A 23,887-nucleotide genomic window follows, 5' to 3' on the forward strand; every position below is an offset into this window, starting at 1 on the left:
TTCCCTAGTAAATGAAATAAAATTTCATGTGCAGTCTTTTAAACTTTCTGCTTAGAAAAAGATCTTGCTCCAAAATGTGAAAAAACCTAATTGTTTCAATTGTTGGTAGTTGCCTTAAGGAGAGCACCACTGTTTATTTAGTTATTTTTTTACTTTTTTTGGCTTTTTTAAAAGATTTTATTTGTCCATTTGTCAAAGAGAGAGAGAGAGAGAAAGAGCACAAGCAGGGGGAGCGGCATGCAGAGGGAGAAGCAGGCTCCCCACTGAGCAGGGAGCCCGATGCGGGACTTGATCCCAGGACCCCGGGATCATGACCTGAGCCAAAGGCAGACGCTTAACCAACCTAGCCACCCAGGTGTCCCAAGAGAGCACCACTGTTTAAAGTCAAATTAATTTAGATTTGGATATATATCCTGCATCAAACCATAATCCCCAACTCGTAGGATAGATATTCAATTTATATAATTTTATTATCTTGCAGAACATTTGTTAAATTTACAGTTTTTTTCTCTGTGTAATTATAAGTTGCATTTTAAAAGGCCATCATTAATTTCAGCTGATCATAAATATTTGGGGTTAATTCAAAGTTAAATGAGCCACTGGAGTATAAATAACATATAGATCTTATTCTTCTCCTTGTATTTATTTAATACAGTTTTGAATAAATAATCTTCCTTTGGGGCACCTGGGTGGCTCAGTCGGTTAAGCGTCTGCCTTTGGCTCAGGTCATGATCCCAGGGTCCTGGGATTAAGTTCAGCATCGGGCTCCCTTAGCGGGGAGCCGGCTTTTCCCTCTCCCTCTGCCTACCACTCCCCCTGCTTGTGCTCTCTCTCTGTCAAAGAAATAAATAAAATATTAAAAAAAAAATCTTCTTTTAACATACCCCTATTTGACAAAGTGGCCAAAAAGCAAAGTTAACAGGAAATATATACAGTACAATTACTATTCAATTTCATTTGCTTGAGGTAAAAATATTTGGAAATTCAGTAATGGATTTTTTAATTATTATTGCTCTTAAATTGCCTCAAGAATATGAAATAATAATAGTGTTGGAGAAATTCCTGCTTCAATATTAATGATATAGGTGGATCCTATTGCACATTTTACTCTTAGAATGGTAATAGGTCTCGGGAGACCATCTAATACAACCAAAGCACATGTATGCAAGGCTGGGCTTTTACAAGTTGCCTGGGGCAAATGTCATCATTAATTCATTTAAAATCCACCTTGTGCAGAGCACTGTGGTATGCATTCTTTAAGCAGGTCAAACTCATGAGTTTGTGTAATGTTGCTTAAAACAACACCCATCGTAAATAATCATTTTTACATTTATAAATATTGCTTACCTTTTTGGGGCATTGGACTAAAATTCTAAAATAGTGCCAATACTTGTTCATCTGTTACTAAAAAAAAAATATCTTGTTGTTGCTTCTTGTGTGACTCCTACCTGGGTTATAAGCTCCTCAAGGAATAAGACAGTATATTCTGCTTCATTATTCTTTTTTTTCAACCTCCAAGTCCATAATAGAACATTTGAGATTCATTAGGATTCAACAAATGAGTGAATGAATTGAATCTTCAAGGAAACTTAATAAATATATAAATATATCCCAACGTGGAACATCCTTATACTAAAACATTATCTGTTGCTGTCCTAAAATTTAACTGGGTATGCTATACTTCTACTTAAATTTGGCAACCCTACGTGTAATTAGCCCTAGACTACATGTGACTACAGTCCTGACTAACAGTCTTAAAAGCAACATACTAAAGGATCAATCTGTGTCCAAGCAAGTTAACTGTATCTCAGAAAAGAGTTCAAGATGCCTATAGGGATACAAAAATCCCCAATACCCAACAAGGTAAAATATACAAAGTCTGACATGTAATTGAAAATTGCTATGAAGGCAAAGGAGAGGGGAATATGACTATGGGGAGAACAATTAGTAAGTTGTAACCAGTGCATAAGGGCAAAGATGTAAGAATTAAGAGACAAGGACATCAAAATTATTTAAAATACATTATGTATGAAAGAACTAGAGGAAAGTTTCAGTATGTTAAGTAGAGGTCAAAGGTTTAAAAAAAGACTCAAATCAAACTGCTAGAGATGAACATCACAATATCTGAGATGAAAGATACACAAGGTTGGGTGCACAGCAGACTAGACATCTCAGAAGAAAAGATTAGTGAACTTGGAGATGTATAGCAGAAACCACCCAAAATGAAACACAGAGATAAAAGCAAACAAATGAACAGAGCATCATTGAACTGTGCAGCTTTAAGCAATGTGTAAGTGGAGTCCTTGAAGGGAAGCAATGGGAAAAAAATGAGCATTAAGAAAGAAGAATTGAATCTAGATAGAGATTTTAATAGATCATACAGAAGAATTTCTAATAAAAATACTGACTGGTTCAGGAGACAGTATATTCTATCTCCTGGATATGTTAGAAGAAAACACTTAAAAACAGACTCGAGCTCCATGGATGGTTAGACTTAGTGACTTTTAACTACTGTAACATGATTTCTCATTCTCTCCAGTTTCTAGACATTTTACCCATGGCTTTGGCTATCATTCCTATGTTCCCAAATGCCTTTCTTCAGGCCTATGAGTATATCTCACTATGATGGTCTCCAAGTAGACCTTCCAGCAGCACTTCAGACTCAACATGCTGCCAACTAAATTTGTCATTTCCTCCAATAAACCTCTCGACCTATCATATTTCATATCTCAGTGACTAGCATTGCTCTGTTGCCAATTTTTGAAGCTTGTTATTTTAAGACAATCCTGCTCCCAGCTTCCCTACCACCATCCAGCTAGTCACAAAATCTTACAAGTCATATCTTTGAAGGAGCTCTAGAAGCCAGCCTCTTTTCTCCTTACCAGTTGCCACCATGTTAACTTGGGTTGCCATTCTCCCTTTCTTCCACTATGGCCATAGTATCACACATCTTACCTGTGTTTGGCATAGTCATGCCTCTCCTTAGCTGGGCCTTTGAATGAGCTATTCTCCTTGCTTGAAATGCCTATTTTCTACCTTCCTAATTCTCTTTTCTATTTTTCTATTCTCACCCCAAATGTTCCTTCCTGGGACACCTCCTTTTACTCACAGCTGAACAAAATCCCTACTCTACAGAGTTATAGCATGCAACCTATATCACAGCTCTTTTCTCAGTATGATTTTCTTTCTAGCTCTATTTACAATTAATTGACAAAATTGTTCACATTTAAGGTGTACAACATGATGTTCTGATAGGATTGCCCTGAATCTGTAGATCACTTTAGGTAGTATGGACGTCTTAGCAATATTAATTTTTCCAATCTATGAACACATGATATTTTTCTGATTATTTGCACATTTTTCACTTTTTTCTTCAATATTTAATAGTTTTCAGCATACAGATACAGATCTTTCACCTCCTTGGTTAAACTTATTCCTAAGTATTTTGTTCTTTTTTTTTATATATAGATTTTATTTATTTATTTGACAGAGAGAGACATAGCAATAGAGGGAACACAAGCAAGGGGAGTGGGGGGGAGAGAAGCAGGCCTCCTGTGGAGCAGGGAGCCCGATGCGGGGCTCGATCCCAGGACCCTGGGATCACGACCTGAGCCGAAGGCAGACTCTGAACGACTGAGCCACCCAGGCGCCCCCCTAAGTATTCTGTTCTTTTTGATGCTCTTGTAAATGGGATTGTTTTCTTAACTTCTTCTTCTTCTTCTTCTTTTTTTTTTTTTTTTTGTTTGTTTTTGAATAGTCATTGTTAGGGTACAGAAATGCAACTGATTTTTATGTTGACTTTATATCCTGCAACTTTATTGAAATTCTTTATTAATTCTAACAGATGAGGGCTGAAAAATTCTATTCCACCATTTGCTGACATCACTCTTCTGTGCCTATTCCATTTAATTTTGATTTTTATATCTGTATCCTACTTTAGACAGTAACTTTCTCCTGAGAAGGGACAATGTTTCTGCACTGAGTACAAGTCCATAAGTAATAGTGATTGTGAAGTGAAGATTATAGAACCCAAAGATTACAATTTCTGTTCTTGTAAATTTTGCTTTTGTAGTCCTCTGTTTAATTTATTGAGCTATGAACATACAATTGGTGCCATTGGGTAATTATTTTCAGAGGCAGATAGTGATTTCATACTGAGCTGGATAATGCTAATAGTTCATATATAATTAGGAAGTTGACATTTTACAAATCAAATTTTCAGAAAGATCGAATTCTATTTAAATGGGAAAGGTGATATTTTGCTTTCAATTTATCAGAATAATGTTAGATATAGAATCTTCTGCACAGTTTAGTCAGTGTATTTTCCTTTATCTCATGAGAAAGCAGTTGAGTTCACATTTTAGTTTTTTAATTCAGGAATTTTCTATGACTATAAATAGGGTTCTAACATACTGTAGCAAGTGGATGTGCAAATACGCTCAATTAAAATTGAGCATAATTAATGAAATCAAAGCACTGTTAAATTCATCTGACAATGCTTACGTGGGGCTTTAAAAAAAATCTTAAACTGGCATTACCAACTAAGTAGCCCCCTTTATAGATTTCAAGGTACAAGGACAAAAATTAAGTAACACATGATTCTCCTTAATTAGTAGAGTATACAATAACAAATTAGAACAAAGTTTCTTTAATGCTGTTTGTTTGCTTGCTTGTTTTTTATTCCATCATTTATATTCAAAATGCAAGGCCTCTAGTCCAATTCAGGGGAACATTCTCTGACAATAAATGGCCACCACTGCCTTTGTCTACCCTAGATCTAGTGATAAAATATACTAAAGTGGGAAGTGAAGAAAACTCAGAGCTATTTCTATTCCTTTGAAAATATTTTGCTTCTTGCACTATATTTTCCAGAATTGACTGCAATAACTTGAACTTATCTGGGGAAAATACTGTCTTGAAGTAAACTGTAGAGTATGAATTAAGCTCCCCCCAAGCACTTCCAAGATGTTGATTCTCATTCTCCTTTAAGTATAACTCTTGGTTGTCTTCAAGTTAATATTTAAATTTTACCTCTCAATGTTTAATTAATGCTCCATCTTTAATATTTTAAAGTGACATTGAGATAAAGTTAAAAGCTCCAGGGGTTTTTTGTAATCAACTGCCTTTATTTCCAGGAAAAACACTTATTTTATCTAATAAAATGCAAGTCTCTGTAGCAACAAAATATTGTGAGAAGTCTATTAATTTCCCAAGGAAAATTTTTCCTGTTCTGTGTAGAGTTTTTATTCATAACCATGGAATTTTTATAAAGCACTTTTTAGTATCTTATCTATTGCTGTCATCAGATGGTTTCTACTCTTGAGTGTGTTGCGGTGGTAAAATGTGCTAAACAACTCCTGACATTGCACCAGTCTGGCAGACCCAATGTGGACACTGCATAATAGATCTTTGTATTTCTTGGATCTTTTTGTTAATATTTATTTGTTGTATTTGCATTTCTATGCTTAGTTAAGTCAGATTAGTTTTTGGTATTACTTTTGTCAGGTTTTGGATATGTTACATTCATAAAATAAATTAATTTTTAATTTTTTCCATGGCCTGGAATATTATAAACAGTATTGGAATTATCTGTTCTTTAAGAGATAGGAAAAAAAAACTCATTCGTGAATCCATTTGATCCTCATGTCCTTTTTAATGACGGAGCTCTAAAAAAACCTTCTTAATTTTGTCAATGGTAAGTGACTTATCACCTTCTCCTATTTTCTTGATTTGATTTCGGTAACTTGTATTTTGCTAAGAAATCATATTTTTTCCTAAATTTTCAGATTCGCTACCATCCAGTTCACTGAAGTATTTGTCCATAATTAGCCTACTTTTTTTTCTGTATTTATTCTTCTGATTCCTATTTAATTTCTGATCTTCTCATTAATGCTCCCATCTTTGTGCCTTGGAAATGTCTGCATGGAGTTAATCCACTCTAGCAATCTTTTCAAACTATCACATTTCAGATTTAGTTTTTCAAATAGCTTTTGTTTTATATTTCAGTTTACATCAGCTATATCTTTATTAATTTCATATTCTTAGTTTCCCTTTGTTTTTTAAATTGTTCTTCTAATTTCTTAAGATACAAATTTAAATTCCTTACTTTTACCTTTATTCTCTACTGATTAAGATATTTAGGCTATACAACTTATTTTAAATAGTGTTTCCCCGGTATCATAGGTTATGGCATTAAGCATTTTTCTTTTTATTTTTTCTTAACCTTTGTCAGTTGTCAGCTATTAGGATTAACTGATATGTTTTGAATTTGTATTAAACATTCAGAGTAGATACTAGACTTGTCATTCACTATTAACCTTTAAAATATACTGTTTCACTTCATTCATACAGTTTTTCTTCATATCATTTATAAATTTTTCCTGTTTTCCAATAGAAATAAGTATAGACTTCAGTAAATATTATTGCTGCATTTTGCCCTTTTGTTCACCTCCTTTTATCCTAAGTTATAGTCACAGACCCATATTTGTTTGCCTTTGAATCTACTGCATTTGTATGTCATAGTAAAAATTGCTAACACATACAGTACTTACTCTTGCATGGGTTTTCTTCTAACTTAGACCCTCTCATACTCACATTAATTACATAATAACACTCTTGGGTGGGTGCTATTATTGCTCCAATCCCAGGTGAATAAACTGAGGAGCTGAACTGTTAAATGAATTGCTCGAGTTGCACCCATTTGTCAATGTTGGAGCTGAGACACAAATCTATGTAGACTGGCTCTAGGAATAAGCCTCTATGAAATTCAAATATTTTAAAAATTGTCAGAAAGCACATACTAATTTATGGAAATGGAGGGAAGAAATGTCTTCTTTTTGGTTCTTGTTTTGAAATTTCACATTTTTTATAGAGTAGTGACATTAATGACTTCCTTTCCCAGCATCTCAGCTACGGTGTATTGTGAACGGCCCACTTCTACTTTCTTTGCACTTGATTTTCTGAATATATACTGATAATCTGCTGCTTATATTGCCATAACCAACCAAAGGGCTGTTATCACATTATCTAATAATCGGGAGGCTTAGCACTGAGGGTTAGCATCTTCCACCTAAGATGAGTAGGACAGAAATTAGTCCAGTCCTTAGTAAGTGGGTTGTCCCTGGTTTTTACTCTTCTCTTCCTGGCACTTCACCCTTCTCAGCTTTAATCACAGGCCCACTTGCATGCTGCTACAGTGAATGAGGTCCAGATCTGAACTCCTTGGCATCCAGGCTTTCATAACTTTAAGTACCTTGTAGTCATTCACTTTCAAAGGGTGTTGTTTATATCAGAGAAACATGATTCTATATCATTTTGCTTTAAATGGCATGATTCTTAAATGTAGAATCCAGTCTTAAATACAATTTTATTTTTTTCATTTCTTCTCAATTATTTAGTAAGCTACTCTTCATCCTGGAGATTTCTCTTCAAGTGCAGAATTTACCTTGGTCGAGAATTCCTTTTTACAAAAAGTGATGCTTTTATCCACTTAGTAGGTCAAAGAGTTAGAGTTTAAGCTTAAAAGGACAAAAATATATTCTAACTATTATATAGCTAAATGACTACTGAAAGTTATTTTAGAAGAAGACATTAGAGTTCCATTTGTACAAAATTCTGTTGTACATTTTTTCCTCATTTTCCCATGCACCTACCGTTCAACATTCTCTGACCTGCTCTGTGAATCAAAAGATTGGGATTTACGGACCACATTAATGCAGCTTCCTTGCCCCATGGTTCCTGTAGGATTTGGCCATAGAGACAAACTGGCAGAGGTTGGAGTACACTGGGAAAGAGGGATCAGGGTATTTACCAAATCCCATGGCTCCTGTCAGATGGCCCACTTGGGTCTTGCTGAAGTCAAGTAAGTATCCCTCTTATTTGCCCATTCAGTCCTAGGTAATAGCTTCTCATGTTGCTAGCCTTGGGACGCTTCATGTTATTGGTTTCTCTTAACCCCCTTTACACTTTTATGATAGAGTGACTGCATTAAATTGTTGTTAATCACTAATTTTGTTTTGACATACACTTTCTGCTGGAACCCTCACTGATAAAATATTGAGTATTAAGAATGACCTTAACTGCGTAGGGTGGGAATCACAAAGAGGAATTTGGCAATTGAGTTGCACAAACAATTGATGAGCATTAGCATGTGTATAACTTACTTGCCACGAAAAAGGAGACGATGTTAATACGTCATTTGATAATGTCAGTAATTACTCAAATTGCTCAAATTGCTCAAACTGTTGATGACATGGGGTGGAGCATGGGTGGAGGCAACCAATGGAAAGATAATGTGGCTGTGGGGCTTATTTTGTATGGTAATGATATCACAGTGCAGTGTGGTGTGGTGCATTTCATGGCTCTAGAAAAAACACAAAGAGAAAAGAAAAAAATTGAGATTATAAAATTTCCCTGCACACAGAAGGAAACAGGAAGCAAAAGACGAAATTCTTCTATGGTGGCTTGTTGTTTATATGCAGCTGCAGGAAATTATGTTTGAGCCCCAGGCTCAGGGCCTGACCAAAACCGTTATAGAGCTTCAGTACCAATTGACATACAAGGTCACCAGGCCTCTATGCTGAGGGTATTAGGGGCCTTGGTGGGTCGATAGTGGGAACCTAATTCATGATATGGGGAAAGTAGGAAGAGACAAGTACAACTGAAAACTCCGAACTCCCAAAGTTCTCAAATCCTCCTTGCTATAGAGAAAGCCATGTACCACTCTCTTTCAACAGTTACATTTGGACAATAATTTCATGAAAGGACAGCACTTAATTCCAGGCTAAATCCTCCCCCCTTCACACTACATTACCTCCATGGATACCACAATCGTCCTGATCTAGAGGATCTGGTAAGGAAGGAGATAGCTTATACACTGAAATAGATGCAGGATCTTGCCAATTCAGAGTCTTGGACATATTAATGAACATAGATTCTAAAGATATTATATTAAGTAAAATTCGATCTAATATTAAAACAAGTTTATTGACATGGGTGTATTCCCCTAGGATGCAAGATTTAATATTTTATTTCTGAGCACCTGGCAGTATCTCCAACAGTTTGCATGGATCATTCAATGAAGATATATCTCAGAAAGATTGTAATTTCCTTTCTCCTTCATTTATTTTTTATTTTTTTTTTTTAAGATTTGATTTATTTATTTGACAGAGAGAGAATGAGAGAGAAAGCACATGAGAGGGGGAGGGTCAGAGGGAGAAGCAGACTCCCTGCCGAGCAGGGAGCCCGATGCGGGACTCGATCCAGGGACTCCAGGATCATGACCTGAGCCGAAGGCAGTCGCTTAACCAACTGAGCCACCCAGGCGCCCTCTCCTTCATTTAAATGTTCAGATCCCTTATATCTCAAGGAGACACCTACCACAGACAGACACTGATATGTGCTGTATACTAAAGGTTGAAGGGAAATGCAAGATATAGTATTAATTCTTTCTTTATAGCATCTTATGATTAGTTGCATTTGTTTGAAGTATTTTATAGTCATGTATGTTATTTAGACTACACTATTAATCTTTTGAGAAGAAAGCAAAGACTACTACCTATGCATTTTTAAAAAATCTCTGCAAACTAACATCTTTCATAAACAAAGTAGGCAATAAATATTGGTTAGTTGATTGGTTATTTTGAAGCTAATTCCCAAATTCCTTGATTGTATATATGCCTGAATTACCTTAATTTCTCCATCACAATTGACATAAATTTATTGAGAACAGTCTCTAACCCCAACACATTTATAGCCTGTAAGAGAAAATACATATATATACATATATTTATATCAATATATATCAATATTATGAGATAGCATTACTAAAAGTCAAATGACAAGGAAGACAATAAGAATATAGGAGTTTGACAAGGAAGATACCACTAAAAATGATGGTCATAACCTTCACTGCAAAGTGGGAATTGGTTTGGCTTTAAAGGAAAGGTAGGTGTAGATAAGGAGAAAGGTTATTTAAGGAAGAACAGTTTTGAAGGCCTGGAAAAATATGTAACATTGTTTCGATGTTTGCTAAAAGACCAGTTCAGAAGTATGCAGATTTCTTGCAGGTAATAATAGTAGTTTAGCAAATTACTTGTGACTTGATCAAGAGAGAGTTCTGAGCATCAACTTTACCAGTTTTAACTATATTTTATAGGTAATAATACAGCATGAAGTTCTAGAGCTGGAGATTAGCATATGCAAAGAGGAGTTTCAGGAAGACACCTGTGGCAGCAGTGTGAGGAACTGAGGGATGATCAGCTGGGAGCAGAAGAGAAGAGCAAAGCGCAGAGATGTGGGCAAGAGGCAAGGCCGGCTGGGCGAGGCTGGTCAGTGGAATTTCCCCCCTGGGCTCCCTGAGAAAGGACACCTGCGTGATGCTGACAGACAGTAACTGTTGTCTGTCCTCTGAATACTAAGCTTTTGCATACCTCTGTATTTCCAAAGTTTTAGAGACTGAGATAAACTAAATTTAGGTTGCTGACATTTATGAAATAGAGAATTATCAGAACTCTATGTGACCATCAAGAGTTCTCCCATTTTGTGGATGGAGGCGTATATAGTCCCAATTGCAGGCAGGGGAGATTTTCTACCATCATCCATCCACGTGGTTGGTAGTCCACGAAGAAGAACTGGTCAGAGTGGAGTAATGAGTTAAAGGAAGGACTGAGAGGTTGGAAGGATACATGGGGGAATGTAACAGATGTGGCTCTTGCATGGTAAGTAGGAAAGTGTGGGAAGTTGCAAAGAAGTTAAAAATGAGAGATCAGAACATAACTGGAGTGGAGGTAGGAGGAAGGAGGGGGTGGGTATTGACAGGTTTCTCTCACAGCTTTATGCTCTGAGCTAATTACATCTCAACTTTTGGCATTAAATTTAGTTTAATAAATTTTAATTGGTAGGCAAACCCCTCAGTCCATTTTTTTCAAAGTGTCGGTTTTTAGCTATGCTAAATGTCTAACATATGAAGTGCTTATCACCTTAAAATAGCCAACTTAATGTGTGCAGCAAAAGCTTAAGAATTTTTTTAAATTTTAGCCAAAAAAAAAAAAGAAACCCTTAGAGGTTACAGAGATTAAACAGTGGACTTGCTTTTAAAAAATGAAAATGCTTTAGATTTTCACTTTTTTCTTCTCTTATCTATGACACTACCAAATGTAATATGAACCGAAATGTCATTTAAAAATTTTCCATTACCTGGAAGAAAAAAAAACTCCTGAATTTCATAATTTGATGGGCCAAACTCATACTATACATTACTTAGAAGCAAATGAAATTCAATATAATATGTCAGGTTTCAAGATTAAATTAAAGATATGTGGAATTCAGTTTATTCCTTGTGGGAAAATGTACAATACATATCAAAAAGCCAAAATGAAAAGAGGTAACCTAAGATAAGAGATTTTAATACATAGCATAGCAAGAGACACTTTATTTGTATTTTTCTTTGTATTTCTCATTATAGACATCAATAGTAGCTTACAGTAATATGTGTTTTCAAATGATCATCTATTCTCTAATTTCTTTATAATTTTTAAGGAAAAAAATAAATGCTGTTTAAAGCTTTAGTCAATACAAGATATTGAAAACAGCACAGGTGGGGCACCTGGGTGGCTCAGTCATTAAGCGTCTGCCTTCGGCTCAGGTCATGATCCCGGGGTCCGAGGATCAAGCCCTGCATCAGGCTCCCGCTACGTGGGAAGCCTGCTTCTCCCTCTCCCGCTTCCCCTGCTTGTGTTCCCTCTCTTGCTGTGTCTCTCTGTCAAATAAATAAATAAAATCTTAAAAAAAAACAAAAGAAAACAGCACAGGTTTTAGGGCACCCATCCCTTCTTTAACTACACACACACACATATATATATATATATATATATAGCATCATATTATTATATATTGTTATTACATTTCATATTATGTAATATTTATAATATATATCATATAATATATGATGTAGTAGTAATATAATATGTAAATATATAATATAGAAATATATACTATATTAATGTTATAATGATAGTTTATATAATAAAACATATAATGTATAATGTATAATAATCATATAACATTATATATGTATATATATCTAGAGACAAAATCTTGAGAAATTTAACTCCATTGCTCTGAACTTTAGTGGTCTCATCTGTGAATAGGGTTCTAGTACCAACATAATAGGATTGTTGTGAAGGCAAACATTGTATTAAAGCACCCAATGCAAAGCATTAGCTAACACCAAGAACATGATTAATGTGCTTTGAAGATTCTTTTTTTTTTCCTAAGATTTATTTATTTCTTTCAGAGAGAGAGAGTGAGCACATGTGAGCGGGGGAAGGGGCCAGGGGAGAGAGAATCTCAAGCAGACTCCTCACTGAGCATGGAGCCCAGTGTGGGGCTTGATCTCACAGCCCTGAGATCACAACCTGAGCCAAAATCAAGAGCCATACACTTAACCAACTGAGCCACCCAGGTGCCCCTTGAGGATTCCTATATTTACTTCTTGTTCATTTAATCACACAGTCTTGCAAATTTCTTTTTTTATTATTATGTTATGTTAGTCACCATACAGTACATCATTAGTTTCTGATGTAGTGTTCCATGATTCACTGATGCAAATGATTTCTAATCAGAGTCCACACAGTAGCAAATTAAAAGGCCCTTGCCACTCCACTGGTAAGACTGTAACTGTAAGAAAGTGCTACAATGAAAACATCACAAACTGGTTGGCATATATTTGTTCATCTCAAATCTATGGACTCAGAGGTGAAAATTATCCAGAGCCTTGGAGATCATATTCTACTCCTTTTATTTTTAGTACTGTAAAATATGGTCCAGGAAGAAAGTGACTTTTCTAGTTTCATACAGTTTCATATACATTAGTTGGCAGTTGTTTTTAATATCCATATAGATTTTCAGATGTGTGTGTATGGTATGCAACGTACAGATTTTATAGAATAGTACTTTTAGAAAATTAGGCTCCAGCATTCACTCTTAACTTCTGAGAGAGAAGATTGCTTTGTCAATTTTTAGTAATTTTATTAACAGGACATGACTTGGTTAGAGTTATAGAATTTTTATGGCTTCAATTCAATATAATAATTATATAGTGAATGTGCAGTATATAATGTATATGGGGTATACAAAAACAAATTTTATATTTCTTCCCTTCCATGATTTTTATCCTAATATCTGTGATAAGACAGCTACGACAGTAGATACAATGTTCTTCAGACTATAATAATTACACAGTTTAGCAAAAATAAATTCTATACATGCACAAAGAAAGCAAATGATGATACCTCATTTTGGATCAATGTATTAGTCAAGTCAGGTTGCCATAACAAATCACCATTGACTGGGCGGGGGGGGGGGCGGTGCTTAAACAACAGGAACAGTATTTTCTCACAGTTCCTGAGACTGAAAAGTCCAAGATTCATTTTCCAGCCAAACTGGCTTTCTGATGAGATCTCTCTTCCTGGTTTGCAGATGGCCTCTTTGAACCCACATGGCCTTTCCTCTGAGTGCTTGCAAAAATCTTTCTCTCTCTCTGTATCTCTAAGGCTAGCAGTCTATTGGATTAGAGTTCTGCCATATGACCTCATTTTACTTTAATTACCTCCTAAAAACCCTATCTCCAAATACAGTCACATTAGAGATCAGGGCTTCTACATGTGAATATGTGGAGAACACATTTCAGTCCACAGCAATCAGGAAAGTTTTGATAAAGAAGACAGCTCTTGGTATGGTGTGGGAGTGTATATAAGAATGCAAAATATGGATGTGGAAATCTTACTCTGAACTAAGGGGAAGAAAGACCATGAAAGTATAGAAGCTTGAAAATTCAGGCATATTTGCAAAATGGTAAATACTATAATTTTGCAGTAGCACAGAATATATTTTGGGGAACAGTCAGAGAATAAATGGGAAGTAATTTTACTTTGGAGGACCCTGAAGGCTAGTCTGAAAAATTTTACATAATTTAAACATCACAATGAAGTCATCAATATGTTTGAGAAAGGGAGTGTTACTATTTGATCATCATATTGAAAAGATTCCTAAGATGAAGTGTTTAGAACAGATTCAAATGAGAAGAGTCTAGAGTATGGGAGATAGATTTGGAGAAGTAGTGCAAGAGACTTTATTAGGATTAAATAAAATCATGGCTGGGGTAATAGTTTTATTTCCTTTTCACTGCCAAAATTCCTGCCCCATGGCCCATGCCTTTCCTCACTGTTTAAAAACAGTTGAACTAGCATCTATACCCCCCCATAGAAATCACATCCTTAAATTTCATGGTTGGAAGGCACCTTTCCAATCAGTACACCACCACCTACAATTCATTTTCCCTCTAAAATCAATCTCTGGGTGCCTAATTAAAAAAATTTGACCCTTTTTTAGTACTTAGGCTCAAAACCTCAATGAAACTCCACTCTTTCAGAATTTCTCTACTGTTTTCTATATATTCACTGACAATACAGCTCTTACTTGCATTGTTTTGTTTTGCAGTATTTTCATTGTTATTGCTTTTATTGTTACTATATTTTTAAATCTTTTTTATGTTTCTTTTTACGCTTCATACTTCTCGAGTCAAACAAAGCATTCAGCCACTGTCTTTCTCTCAAGACTGATGTATTTGTCCTCTATTTTCCTTATTAGAAGCCACCCTGACTGCACTCTGATAGGATCATTTTGCTGTACTTTAATATATTTATGTATATATATATATATACACATATATGTATATATATATTTATTCATATATATATTTTTTTACATTTCTGCAAACTACTTTATCAAAGCTAATTTGTTTGCCTGTACAAGATACTAAGGAACTCAAAAAGAGCCATAACACAAAAACAATGATTAAAAATACCTAATAGGTATTAATTGCTTTTCTATGTAACAGGTTGTTCTTTTAAATACTACTAATATTAAAAAAATATAAATAAATAAATAAATACTACTAATATATTAAATCATTTAATCCTCACAACTTAAATGAAATAGCTATTGCTATCCCCATCCCTAGAATTTGATAACATGTTTTTTTTTTTCTTTAACTGATCCTATATAATTTGTGAAATCTTTATCTCAGTAAATTTGGCACACTGTCTACCTTACAGTGTTCAAAATGTCAGTCTATCTCTCCTAACACTTGTGTAAAGCTCAATTGCAGATGTGGTTAGGAAATTCATTGTGAAGGGGGTAGCAAGTTTTATGGTTGGGTGACTATCTTGGTTTTGAGAAAAAGGGTACATAGATAAATTGTTAAAAGATAAACTAAAGCGTGTTAACAATTTTAAAAGCTTATTTGTGCAAAAATTAGTCTGAATCAGGCAGTGCCAAACTGGGAATGGTTAGTACCAACAGGAGCTATGGGAGAGGCTTTTATGGAGAAAAGGTAAATGCAATGTCAGCAAATTATTGATGTAGTTGAAGCCAATGCTCATTTACTGTGCTAGAGGCAGCACATCTATTTACAACATGGTTTACTGAATATTTTAAGCCCACTGTTGAGACCTACTGCTCAGAAAAAAAAGATTCTTTTCAAAATATTACTGTTCACTGACAATTAGCCCGATCACCCGAGAACTCTGATGGAGATACCAGGCTAATATTGTTTTCATGTCTGCTCACACAACATCTGTTCTGCAGCCCATGGGTCAAGGAGTCATTTTGACTTTCAAATCTTACTTAAGAAATGCATTTCATAGGGCACCTGGGTGGCTCAGATGGTTAAGCGTCTGCCTTTGGCTCAGGTCATGATCCCAGGGTCCTGGGATTGAGCCCCGCATCGGGCTCCCTGCTCGGCGGGAAGCCTGCTTCTCCCTCTCCCACTCCCCCTGCTTGTGTTCCCTCTCTCGCTGTCTCTCTCTCTCTGTCTCTCTCTCTCTGTCTCTCATGAATAAGTAAATAAAATAAAATCTTAAAAAAAAAAGAAATGCATTTCATAAAGCTATATCTGCCATAAATAGTGATTCCTCTGATAGATCTGGGAAAAGTAAATTTGAAAACTTCTGGAAAGGATTCACTATTTTATTTTATTTTTATTTTTATTTTTTTTAAAGATTTTATTTATTTATTTGACAGAGAGAGACACAGTGAGAGAGGGAACACAAGCAAGGGGGAGTGGGAGAGGGAGAAGCAGGCCTCCCGCGGAGCAGAGAGCCTGATATGGGACTCGATCCCAGGACCCCGGGACCATGACCTGAGCCGAAGGCAGTTGCTCAACAACTGAGCCACCCAGGCGCCCAGGATTCACTATTTTAGATGCCATTAAGAATATTCAGGATTCTTGGGAAGTGGCCCAAATATCAACATTATCACGAATTTTGAAGAAGTTGATTCCCACTCTCATGGATGACCTTGAGAGGTTCAAGACATCAGTGGAGGAAATAACTGCAGATGTGGTGGGAATAGCAAGACTAGAATTAGAAGTGGAGCCTGAAAATGGGACTGAATTGTTACAAGCTGATGATAAAACTTGAACAGATGAGGAGTTGCTTCCTACGGATGAGCAAGAAAGTGTTCTCTTGAGATGGAATCTATTCCTGGTGAAAAAGCTGTGAAGGTTGTTGAAATGACAACAAAGGATTTAAAATATTACATAAACTTAGTTAATAAAGCAGCAGCAAGATTTGAGAAAATTGACTGTGATTCTGAAAGAAGTTCTACCGTGTGTAAAATGCTATCAAACAGTATTGCATACTGCAGAGAAATCGTTTGTGAAAGGAAGAGTTGATCAATACAGCAAATTTCATTTTCTTATTTTAAGAAATTGCCAATGCCACCACAACCTTCAGCAACTACCACCCTGATCAGTCAATATTGAGGCAAGACCTTCCACCAGCAAAAAGATTATGATTCACCGAAAGCTCAGATGATGGCTCACATTTTTTAGCAATAAAATATTTTTATATTCAGGTATGTACATTGACTTTTTAAAGATTTTATTTATTTATTTGAGACAGAGAGAATGAGAGAGAGAGAGCACATGAGAGGGGAGAGGGTCAGAGGGAGAAGCAGGCTCCCCGCCGAGCAGGGAGCCCGATGCGGGACTCGATCCAGGGACTCCAGGATCATGACCTGAGCCGAAGGCAGTCGCTCAACCAACTGAGCCACCCAGGCGCCCCTGTACATTGACTTTTTAGATATCGTGCTACTGAACATTTACTAGACTACAGTGGAGTGTAAACATAACTTTTATATGCACTGGGAAACCAAAAAAAATTCATTTGACTAGTTTTACTGCGGTATTTGCTTTTTTGGGGTGGTCTGGAACCGAAAGCATAGTATCTCGGAGGTATGCATGCCTATACTTAAAAAAAAAAAAAAATCCTTTCAAATATCTTGTCGGGTAGCCACAAGAAACAGTAAATATTCCTGGCAATTCCTGGCAGTAGTGAATGACCCCATGGACACGAGAGGGATCCCCCCAAGATAGTGCACCCTCTCAAAATCCAGAGCCACTCCTGAAGGTAAGGAAAAGAAAGACTCAGATAATTGTCCGCTTGAGAGCTGACGCTCTCAGTAGGACCTTAGCTGCAAAGGGGTTGAAGCCCACAATTCTGCCCAGCCACATCTTGAGGGCCCCCAAACTGACAAATGCCAAGCCAAGTTCTCAGAGCACAAAACAAGACAAACAGGAAGGCAACAGCTGTTTCTAGGAAAGAATTGATAACCAATGGGTACCTGAAGGCAAATTCACAAGTCACAATTCAAAAATCTAATTCTTACTTTTTTTTTTTTTTTTTTTCCCCCTGACAATCTGAGTTTGGAAAGGAAGTGTGAAATTTTACCTTTTCTTTCCCCCCAGGCACCACAGATAGAGAGACCTAGGAGACTTTGGCAAAACTTCCTACCTTTTGCCGGCTTCTGCCTGTTCTCCCAGGATCCGTCTGCAGGCTCCGGAGCAAGTCGGGTGTCCCAGCAGGTCCCATCCTGGTCACCAGAAACTGTAGAGGAGGACGAATAATTTTCCCTCCATCCTTCGTGGTGAGTGCTGCGTTGGGGCCCCTTCTCTAGGGCACCTCCTAAGGGCATGCGCTTATCTAAGATGCTTAAAACTTCTCCGCTGTGCCCACTGAACTCAAGATTATCTTTGGATGATGGGTTAACCTTGTTCAGCCTTAAAACAAACTTTTATTTCCCTAAGGCCTCCCATTGGAACCAGCCCGGTTCCTACGCCGGACTCAGTCTGACCCTGGACCCGGTCCGGTTTCAAAGTCGGACCGAGTCAGATCCCAGACCCGGACCGGTTTCTAAGTTGGACCCAATCCGCCATGGACCCGGTCCGGTTTTCAAGTCGGGGCTGGCGGATTCTGGCGGCTTCGGAGCCTGTTGGGAGAAGGGAAGGCTGGAAGTGTGCAGGCTCCTGACGGGGAAGCTGAGGAGCCAGGATCCCGGGGGGCTCCCCCCCCCCCAGCAGCGGGAAGCAGCGGGAAAGCCGCAGGAGCTCCAGGGGCTCGGCAGGTACCTGTGGGCTGGGGGCTCGCTCCTTTCTCCTGGGGGGCTGCCGGGGCCTTCCTGTGATTCCCTCTTCTGCCAGAAGACCTGTTAAAAGAGAAAGTGAGGCAGATTAGAAATTTTAAGAGTTTATCTGAGCAAAAATTGATTTGAATCGGGCAGCACCAGTCTGGAAGTGGGAGGTAGCTCTCCACCGACAGGAGCTCAGGGACAGAGGCCTTTGCAGAGAAAAGGCAGAAACCAAGTAAGGAAATTATTGCCTGCTGTCGCTTGAAGCCTGTTGGCCTCTGTGTTGGTTGTCCTTGGCGCTCTGATTTCATACGTGAGGCATGTGTAGGCTTAGCTTTTGCTTTGCTGTGTAGGCCGTGATGGCCTCAGAGCCACCTCCGTTTAATGGTCGCCTGCGTAATTAACAGATCCGAACTTTATGTCTCCAAAAGCTGATGCAGTTTTGTTGCAGTTTTGGTGTTGTCTTTAAGAAAATGATACGCATTTTTTTTTAAAGAGCTTATTTATTTGACAGAGAGAGACACAGCGAGAGAGGGAACACAGCAGGGGGAGTAGGAGAGGGAGAAGCAGGCTTCCCGCTGAGCAGGGAGCCCAATGTGGGGCTCGATCCCAGGACCCTGGGATCATGACCTGAGCCGAAGGCACTCGCTTAACCAACTGAGCCACCCAGGCGCAGGAAAATGATACGCATTTTGCACACAAAAAAGTGCACGTCTGAGGTGGGGTTCTGAAGCTTAAGTTCTAGGAACTTCATGATCGATGGATTTCTGAAGCAAAGTAGGGCTTACCCTGTGTGAAAACAATCTTGGGTGTTGGGCCCAGATTACTGAAGTTGGTATTTCATGGCTGAGAGCTGAGCCGCAGCCCACCATCTCAGTTAGTGTCTCCTTTCACTGTCCTTTTCGGGTGCTGGGAACTTCAAGAAAGGATGCCTATGAAGTGAGAATGACCGATGATTGAGTGTTGGCTCGGGCAGTGAACTGCATTCTCACCTACCCACCCCCATCCCTCTTTGTCGTCTCAAACTCTTTCCTAAATTTTAGAATCCTAGAACTCGATGGGACCTAATTGTAGTGATTGCCCAGTGTATAAATTCCACAGAAATCTGTTCTTTTAACCAATTTACATATGCAGGCACTTTTAATTTAAAAGTCTTTATTCTTTTGTTTTGCATAAAAAAGAAAAAAAACGAGTGTGATTCTATTGGTACTAGAATTAAGAAGTGCTAACATATTATGTCTCACTGGGAGTTATCTTGTTATTGATGTCTGGACGTCCTGCTGATAGGCTGCTTGCTTTGATGATCACATATCACTTTATTTTGATGTTTTCAATCTCCTATTTGGGGCAGGTTTGGTAGTCAAAATACAATTAAGTAGATGCTTTTAATATACAAATGCCCATGTGATTACTACATCAAGGGATTATATTTATTCTGGAAAGAAGTGTAAAATTTACAAGGTTGGAGATAATGGCATTGTTTCAAAATCTCTCTCTGAGTAAATGAATTTTTTAATATAATGATACCAATCGATAAGGATTCTTCTCTCTTCAGATCATTCCGGCTCACAATCCCTTGTTGAAAGTCTTGTGTTGTAAATAATAAAAATGCAAGGGGCATTTACTACGCGGTTGTGTATCTGAACATATAGGTATTATAGTGCTGATCCACAGAAGAAAATATTATTCTATGATATTTTGTGTACCAAAATTATAAACAGAGCTTAGATTTGATAAAAGATGAAAGAAAAAACATTTAAAATGAAACAAATTTTTTAGGGCCTGGATCGATCTTGAAATAATGATTCATTTTTTTCTTTAGTTATTTTTGTTTCTGTTTTCCACTAGTAAAATGGAATCTTCATATTGTCATTTCAAATTACAATGTAATACGATCTCTTTTTCCTATTTCATTATTCCTGTTTCCCAGTCCCACCATAAACAATTATTATACATTGTTTGGCCTGTATCCTTATATTTGCATGTGTCCTTGAAAAATGTGGCAGCATTCCGTGTGTATGTTTTTAGAATTTGTTTTATTTGTAAAATTTACAAAGCTACAGAAATGTTGAGAGATAAGTAAAATGAAGAACTTAGATTTACAGTTGTTACCCTGTTGTCTTTTTTCTTTTTTTTTTTTTTTTTTTAAAGATTTTATTTATTTATTTGATAGAGACACAGCGAGAGAGGGAACACAATCAGGGGGAGTGGGAGAGAGAGAAGCAGGCTTCCCGCTGAGCGGGGAGCCCGATGTGGGGCTCGATCCCAGGACCCTGGGACCATGACCTGAGCCGAAGGCAGACGCTTAACGACTGAGCCACCCAGGCGCCCCATGAGCCACCCAGGCGCCCCACCTGTTGTCTTTTTTATATGATTCCTTCAATTTCTCTCCTATTACCTTGGGAGTTGCAAGACAATTATTTTCTAACTCTATTCCTAGCATTCATCTGTAAAGAATAGCTTTCCCTTTCTCTATCCCTTCCTCTTTTGATCCATTGTTGTTGTTTTTTTAATTCAATCTATCAAAATTCCTTGCAATTACTTTCTTTCTTCATGTCCAAATTGAGCTAACTTTGGAATGTGGAATCCCTTCAGGTGGCTCCTATGTGTTTTTGACATGACCCCATTATCTCTTTAAGCATTTTCTGGCTTTCTGATTCAATAAGTTGCATACTTATTCACCTATTTCATTTTGTACTTTCTCTGTCCCAGACCTGGAATTAATCCTAAGAGCCCTGGTTTCTTCTGGCGAGGAGCAGACGTAGTCTTCAAGATATGAGCTTATTCATGGCTACTGGAATCTACTTTGCTCCTAGGGTATTTCTGTGAATAGAACTAAAATATACACATATTTTAGAAAATATGAATTCATACTAATAACTGTAATTAAAATTCAATATTAAGTTTTTTCTCACCATCTTCCCTCCTACATTTATATGCCCCTTCTTCCCCAATGAAAATTCTCACAACCAAACATATATTATTCATTTGATCAAAAGCAAATATAATTTCAAAATTACAACCATAATATTACTAACAATAAACCTCCTGATTTCAGTATTTCTTTGCAATTTGAGTTGTCCCATCTAAGTACAAGCAATATATACCTATTTGTTCATATTCTTTGAGTCTTTCAGGTGTGTATTAAAATTTTCCTCATGTAGATGTTGATGTGTATGTATTTGTAATTAAAATATATTACTGTGATATAGATCTCATTTTGTTTCTTTTTTCAATTCAAGATTATATTATAATATGGGGGTTTTTTAGAATTTTAAAAAAATTATTTATTTATTTATTTATTTATTTATTTATTTATTTGAGAGAGAGAATGAGTGAGAAAGCATGAGCAGGGAGAGGGAGAAGCAGAGTCCCCCCTGAGCAGGGAGCCAGATATGGGGCAAGATCCGAGGGCCCCAGGATCATGACCTGAGCCGAAGGCCGATGCTTCACTGACTGAGCCACCCAGGTGCCCCTATATTAAGATCATTTAAGATCTGGTCATGTTGCTGGGTTCATCCAGTCCATTGCTTCTCTTTCATGGTATTCCAGACTATGCATCCACTTCCTTTTACTGAGCCTTTCTCCCCAGAGTTGGGCAAGTAGATTGCCTTAAACCTTCTGATATTGCATACAAAGCTGCCATTAACAGGCCCATAGTGTCCTTATGAACCTCTCTGGAAACTTCTCTGGAATATATACTCAGGAACAAGTTTGATAAATTATTGAATACAAATGAACTTACTTTGACTATCAGATTATTCTCTAGAATTGATGTTACTACTACATGCCCACCATAAGTGCTTGAGAATACCTTTATCCCAATTACCATTAATTGATATTATCCAGCTTTCTGATTTCTTTAGTTTCCCAACATGAGGAATATATGTATCAGTGTCTCATTGTTTTAGTGGCTTATTTCTAGATATTAAAGTTTGAATATGTTTTCATATGTTTGTTAGCAATTTGCATGTTCCCTTCTGTGAACTGCATGTTCTTACTCATTACTCATATTTCTTTTTTTCTATAAAATATTATATTTATAAATCTGGAATCAGCAAATACCCCTTGAACATCTGAAAGGATAAAAATGTAATTCTTTTTTTAATTTTGTATTTTAATTTTAATTTTTATTTGTTTTGGCTTTTTAAGCTTTTATTTTAATTCCAGTTAGTAAATACAGTGTTATATTAGTTTCAGGTGTACATTATAGTGATTCAGCAATTCCATACATCACCTGGTGCTCATCACAATATGTGCCCTCCTTAATCCCCATCACCTATTTAACCTATTCCCCCCACCAACCTCCCCTCTGGTAACCCATCAGTTTGTTCTTTATAATTAAGAGTCTGTTTCTCGATTTGTCTCTCTCTCTCTCTTTTTCCCTTTGTTGGATAAATAAATTTTTTGGATAAATGCCCAGTAGTGCAATTGCTGGCTTATAAGGTAGTTCTAGTTTTACATTTTTGAGGAACCTCCATAGTGTTTTCCAGATTGGCTACACCAGTTTATATCCCAACCAATAGTGCAGGAGGGTTCCTTTTTCTCCACATCCTCGCCAACACCTGTTGTTTCTTGAGTTGTTGATTTTAGCCATTCCGACAGCTGTGATGTGACATCTCGTGGTTTTTATTTGCATTTCTCTGAAGGTAAGTGATGATGAACATCTTTTCATGTGTCAGTCTGCCATCTGTATGTCTTCTTAGAGAATGTCTATTCATGTCTTCTGCCCATTTTTTAATTGGATTATTTGGTTTTGGGTGTTGAATTTTAGAAGTTCTTTATGTATTTTGGATACTAACCCGTTATTGGATATGTCCTTTGTAAATATCTTCTCCCATTCCGTAGGTTGCCTTTTAGTTTTATTGATTGTTCCTTCACTGTGCAGAGGCTTTTTATTTTGATACAGTCCAAATAGTTTATGTTTGCTTTTATTTCACTTGCCTCAGGAGACATGTCTAGAAAAAAGTTGCTATGGCCATCATTGCTCATATTGCAGTTGGGTTTCCCATCTTGCTCTGATGGGAAACAACCCTTTAGGGTTAGTTTTCATGGACTAAAAATGTTGATGGTGATTCTAGTATCAACAAAAAGATATTTATTTTTTCATTAGAGTGAGTAATTTGACTACTAGGATAACAAGGAAGTTTGCTTAACTGTCACAAGAGATAGAGAAAGTCATTTTATAATGACAAAAATGTCACTTCATGAGGACGATATAAATTTAGATGAATTTAAATAAATTATAAAAATATATGCACCCAACATTAGAGGACTTAATATGTAAAGCAAACATTGATAAATCTTAAGACAGAAAGAGACAGAAATATAATAATAGTAGGAGACTTCAATACCCCACTCTCAACAGTGGAGAGGTCATCCAGACAAAAAAATCAATGAGAAAACAGTAGACCTGAAA

The sequence above is a fragment of the Halichoerus grypus genome, chromosome 13, assembly GCF_964656455.1.
Source record: "Halichoerus grypus chromosome 13, mHalGry1.hap1.1, whole genome shotgun sequence".
Taxonomy (NCBI): Eukaryota; Metazoa; Chordata; class Mammalia; order Carnivora; family Phocidae; genus Halichoerus; species Halichoerus grypus.